This window comes from Botryllus schlosseri, chromosome 2 (genome assembly GCF_051294905.1).
Source record: "Botryllus schlosseri isolate E-star chromosome 2, Bs_hap1, whole genome shotgun sequence".
NCBI classification, from domain to species: domain Eukaryota; kingdom Metazoa; phylum Chordata; class Ascidiacea; order Stolidobranchia; family Styelidae; genus Botryllus; species Botryllus schlosseri.
The window spans coordinates 28,162,472-28,168,516 of NC_137237.1; the positions used below are offsets into that span (position 1 = coordinate 28,162,472).

General features: G+C 41.0%; 1 pseudogene; it reads right to left on the reverse strand.

Annotated features, from left to right (window-relative positions):
* Positions 1-321: 321 nt before the first annotated feature.
* On the reverse strand, positions 322-2,096 carry LOC145434355 (cytochrome P450 4F12 pseudogene; annotated as a pseudogene).
* Between the last annotated feature and the right edge of the window lie 3,949 nt (positions 2,097-6,045).

A 6,045-nucleotide genomic window follows, 5' to 3' on the forward strand; every position in this document is an offset into this window, starting at 1 on the left:
AGAATAGTTAACTCTGAACAGCAACAGCTATTTTTTGAAACGGGAATTAATTACCGTTGTCAGAATGCTTTACTAAGCCCTCTTCCGAAAGCTCAAATCACATCGCGGGCCGCAAAATATAACCTCACGGGCCGCATCATTTTGGCGAACCCTGCATCAAAGTAATCTACATGACGTCAGGACCGCCAGAAGAATGATATAGCCTACGCAACGTGACTTTCTATAGTCAGATTACACGTCAATGCTGTCAAATTAAAATTAGCTCAGCGTTGTAACTGGCATGGCTTTGTCCTATTTCCAAACACATGAAGACAAGTCAGCTATCACCATATTATAATTTATGATCGCATATCTCTAGTGCTTGATGATTTACTACAATTCCCACATATACATAAAACTATATACAGCCATAAATGATCATAATCACTGTAAAGACACAAGCATTTTTTAAGAGAGGCATACCCATATAAGAGTAGCCTTATACGTCATATATATATGTTGTTTGAATAAATAATTAGTTACAATTTTTCGACTAGTATATGGATCCCAGTCGTTGAGCGCAATATAACAGTATCCTCTATTTTCGGAGGAGGATAATTTGTGTCAACGGTGAACTTGAATTTCGTCAATGCAATCGCCAGCAGTACTTTCATCTCGTTCATTGCGAAATTCTGTCCAATGCAATTCCTCGGACCTGATGAGAACGGGACATATGCATGAGGGGATCTCCCTGTCATGTTTTCGGGATCAAATCGCTCAGGATCAAAAACCTCCGGATTATTCCATAATTGAGGATTGCGGTGAAGTGCAAATATCCGTACAAGTAACCTCGTGTCCTTTGGAAAGACCTTTTGACTTGCAACATCAGTTTCAGTACTGAAGTCGCTCAAGCCAAATCCGCGGGGCATTATTGTAGATTGATTTGTCTCCCTTATCACTCCAGCAACGGGTGGGAAAAGACGCATGCTTTCTTTGATGAACTTGGTGAGATGAGTGAACTTCGGCAAATGGGACCAATCCACGCGCTCTGCGCCACTTAATACGCGGACTACTTCGTCCCGGCACCTCTCCTGTTGGTCTGGGTATAAAGCTAGATTGTAAAATGCCCACGATATCCCACTTGTCACGGTGTCATGCCCTTCGAATACAAATGTATCAAGCTCGTCTCGAATCTCTTTGTGAGATAATCCCCTGCTCTCGTCGTCTTTCGCCATCAATAATACGTCGAGGAAGTCATATTCTTTCGATGGTTTGTAATCGGTGTTCAGATTTATTTCACTGACTCTTTCGCTGATGACTTTCTCGGTAAAATCGTGAGCAATTTTCAGCTCTCTTCGGTAGTGTCTTCCTGCAGAGCTGAGGAAATATAGGATGTCCATGTGGTGGAAAGGGTTGTGATATCTTTTTACTATTGCCCGGGTGATATGCTTCACAGCTTTCAAATACCTTTTCACCTCATCAGTTTGACAGCCCGATGTTTTTGAGAACAGACATCGCAATAAATTATCAAGCGTCGCTGAACTGACTTCTTCAAACATTTCGATGCTCCTGGATGTAGAGCTTCCCATATCTGATATCCATCTATCCGTCATATCCATCGCTACATCGTTAGTGCAAGGCAGATATCTTTTTAGATATTCGAAGTGAAATACAGGTGTTAGTAATCTCCTGTTGCGCCTCCACTTTTCTCCGTTAGCGCTGAGTAAGCCATCGCCTATCCACGAGCGAAAAAACTTGAAGTTCATCTTCGGTGTGTTAGTACTTAAAAGTGCCTTTGCGCTGTCGGAATGATGCCCGGCTACGGACAATCTAAAGGGTCCAAACCTTCTTTGATAACATGTTGAGTACTTGTTGACGGTATCGATCTCATTCTTTAATCCCTGCTCGTCTGCAGAAAAATATTTTGCGTTCCCATAAAACCAGTGACGATGTTCACACGGAATATCCCGAACTGCATCACTTCTTTGGCGGTGTAACACAACTTCTTCAAAAATTCGACCACTAAGACGATGGAAAATCGCGAAAACTAAACCCAATGAGGCAATGACTAAAAACATATACATATCTGCACATGCTGCATATAAACTGATATTACAGCTTCAGCCTCTCTATATGTTTGTGTGGCTCAGGGGTCAGTTAAGTAAATTGTGGTAAATTATTAACCATAGGAATATGCTGCCTATTAGGGATGGTGTAAACGTGAGGTTCAAGTTCGCATTCTGTGTGTGAACCTCAGAAATTCAGAAGTCCAAATTCATAAACGAGACTTGGTAGGTTCTGCACAGTAAACCTTTTACATATATTACAATTTACACGTCATTATACCATACACCAATGGTTCCCAACCCTTTTCGTCTCTTGGACTCCTTTGGCGGTTGGGAACCACTGCCATACACCATCTTTGGTTGAAATTCCCTGCATTTAAACTTCGGGCCACTCTATAGTCCAGCGAGGTCTCAAACACGCGGCCCTCGAGAGCATTTTGTGCGGCCCGCGACGGCATTTTGGAATTTCAAGTCGTCAACAATATATTTAAGAGCCATATATCTTTTTTAGGTATAAGAACTTGAAGTTCACGCAAAAATTACTATAAAAATTACTGAAATCCCAACAAACATCACTATCACATCACTTTCAAAAGCTACCATGCGGTAGAAGATCAGCTATTACGTCACATTTCTAGTTCATGATGATAAAACATGACCCGTTGATGATTCGCGACTAAAAATTGTGATTTGGTTTGGTGCGACCTTCTCGTAAAATTACTTGATTTCGGATTGACTCGGTGATTAAATAAAAATGACTCGAGTTGAGTCGGGTCAAACGCTGAAATCGGAGAAGGACTTGCGACTCGGAATGGGGACTTGGTAATTTTACGGACGCATCAATCTATGCAACTTTCATGGGGAATAGTAATATATCAAATGGTTGTAGCTTTCGTTGCGTAGGGTATATAGATATTTAATCAGGTCAGTATGGCAACCATGGATATTCTGTTATCCCCGTGACGTATATAGTTTGTAACATGTTGTATGTTGTTTTTCTCTTCATCCATGTTATTATCGGAGGCGAGTAAGGTGGTAGACGCTGTACAGCGGTAACACCAACGAATTCTTCGCCGATTGGACATTTCTATTCCAGGGGCTCTTAACCAGGGTCCGTAGACCCCATCGGGGTACAAAGCACCACGTCAGAGAGTAGGAGATGCATTGTAGAATTTGTAGGCCCATGTGATATGGAATATTTTTTGGCCAATTTATTCAACTGGAAAACAATCTTCGCGCTGCGCGCGATTTTGTGAGTGGGCTTTCTGATTTAAATAGGTACCATCAGAAATAGTGTTGAAAATGGTTAGGGGCTACGAGAAATCCTATTGCAAGCACAAGGGGTACGATCACTAAAAGGTTAAGAAGCAATGCTATGGCTCAATAATGAGTGTATTTAAGTTGTTATTGATATATTGAAGGCAAAATCTTACGCTGATTTAATTTGTGTTTGGCAATGACAGTAACAATAGCTTATACTTACCACGACGATATCAAAACCATAGGATTAGGCTAAACCGCTCAAATGCTCTGATATCAGATCAATCTTCAGTATATTTTAAAATAGTCTGCATAAAGTTGTTGCTCGTCATAGGTCCACTAGTTGCAATATTATAACCCGACAGTTTTACGAGGTCATGATGCATCCTCTCACATGATGTCTATAACTCGTTAATTAAAAAAATTCTGCCCGGCACAAAAACAATTTTATTCAAATATTGGAAAATGGGATTTTTTATTCGTGTCAAGCGTTAGTAGTACAATAGTAAATTACATTTCCACGATGTTTGTGCAATGCCTGTCTGCAAAGTCCCGTCAAATAAGGCCATTAAATATCACTATCATGGATGCTGCGGCCCGCGGCGACATCAAAACTAGGAAATTGGCCCGCGAGCACATTTGAGTTTGAGACCTCTGCTATAGTCTATACATGGCTTTGTTACAAAAGTTTGCTCGAAATTTCCAGCTTTCCGTTGGTGAATGTTTAGTGACTATCTGCTGTGGGCTATAGCCAAAGTTACACAATTTCAAGAGAGAAATAGGCCACATGTAGGCAGTCAGACAATAATGCTTATTCAATCAATCAATGCAATTGACATAAAGAATACATCGTTGTCTAATATAAAATATCTAGCAGGCGCACGGGATCAATCTTGATTTTATTTGTATCCTAAAAAGACAAACCCGTGCTATCGGGGGGTTGGCTACAATATAACTTGTTAATGGGGTGATATCGGAAGCAAGTATAGAAATCCATTTTACACACTGCTCAATATCAATGTAGCTATAGTCAGACACCGAATACATTGTCCGGTCTGGCATGGACCGTTAAGGCGTAAGCTTGCAAGACCTCGTCGAAATTGTTGGAAAAGCGACGGAAGATATTGATTTTATGGGAATATTATATCATTTGATTTCTCTAGTTCAGGGGTGTCAAACTCAACTTGCGTCGCGGGCCGGATTCAAACCTTCAGATCTCTCGCGGGCCGGACCAGTCAAATTATTTCAAATTGATACCTCAAAATCTGTGCCCATGTTTTCATATGAATACTTTATCATCAAGACCGTGTACCTGATAGTAGATTATGTTATGTTACGGATCATAGGGATTCGTTTCTTGTAAGACCTTTATTGGGAAACAATCGATTTAGCAAAAGTACGGTGATTGACCGCTGGAATTGCAGTGTGAACCTTTAAAACAGTGGCTCTATCGACGATTCACGCTGTCATATCTCTATGCTACCTTTGTTTTGGCTGTAATCTGGCGTTAGCCCTGGGTTGGGTGTATATGCGCTGTGAGTAACACAATAGAGATTTATCTCTAGTATACCCGCACGTTGGAATTTGGTTCATCAGTATTAATTCGCGATTCGGGTTTATGTGGAGGCCGGGGAACTTTCGTGTCCAAACTAATACAGACGTGACTATTTTGTTTTCACTGTAGCCTGCATATAACTGTTTCGCATTGCCGGTTTCGCTTCTAAGAAGAACTCCCTTTCGGAATCGGGTGTCAATATCAGCGACTTGGTTCCTAATGATGACTGGAATGAAACCATATTACCGCTGTCGGATGGTTATACTATGAACATTAAACATAAATCAACATTTGCTGCCACGAAGTTTTTCGATGATAATTCTTGGATTATCCACCAATCAAGGATAATCACAGAATCATCGAATAAAAACTGAAATAACTCCGCTTCTACGGCTTGGAATTGAGTCAAATTTGTTTCGCATGGTTTTTGAAGACAGCCCAACAATTTCATGGGGTTGGCAGAAAAATTTGGAAAAAAAAATTGTTTGCGTTTTTGGGCAAATTCAAAATTTTCAAACTCTACGTAACCCGCGAATATTGGTTGGAATGAATTCAAATTTGGTGTGCGTCGTTTTTAAGGCAACCTAACGATTTAATCACGTAGCCAGAAAGATTCATGAAAAAAGGTTATTTTTGAACAGCCCTAGTGTACATAAATATATCACTTCACGGAAATGTAGGGTTGGAATTAGCGATATGGCGTCATGTGACTTCATAGGTTCACGTTCGCGTTCACGCAGAACCTTTCAAAGAGGTTGGGATCACAATAACCTAAACCGGGGCCTACGATAAGTATCGTAGGCCCCACCTGAACCTTTCACGGGTTGTCACCATCCCTACTGCCTACCACCAGAAAGGCACCGTAAGGCAAACATTCGCGCGATTGAAGTAAATTCTATGGAGGGTGTGAACGTGAGAGGTTCACGTTCACATTCTGTGTGTGAACCTCTGGAATTTGGAGGTTCACGTTCACAAACGAACCTTTGTAGGTTGTGCCCTATGAACCCTTTCCATGTAGTACAATTTTCACGTCGCTATAACGTCTGTTGTTTGTTTTACTCATGGTGTTTGTCGAATACTATGGCCATTCACATCAGGACGATAATCTTCATTTTTATTCCGTATCTGCCGACTTGTAGCACGGCCCACTTCTAGGCTTTTATAAGACCACCGCTTACACGGATG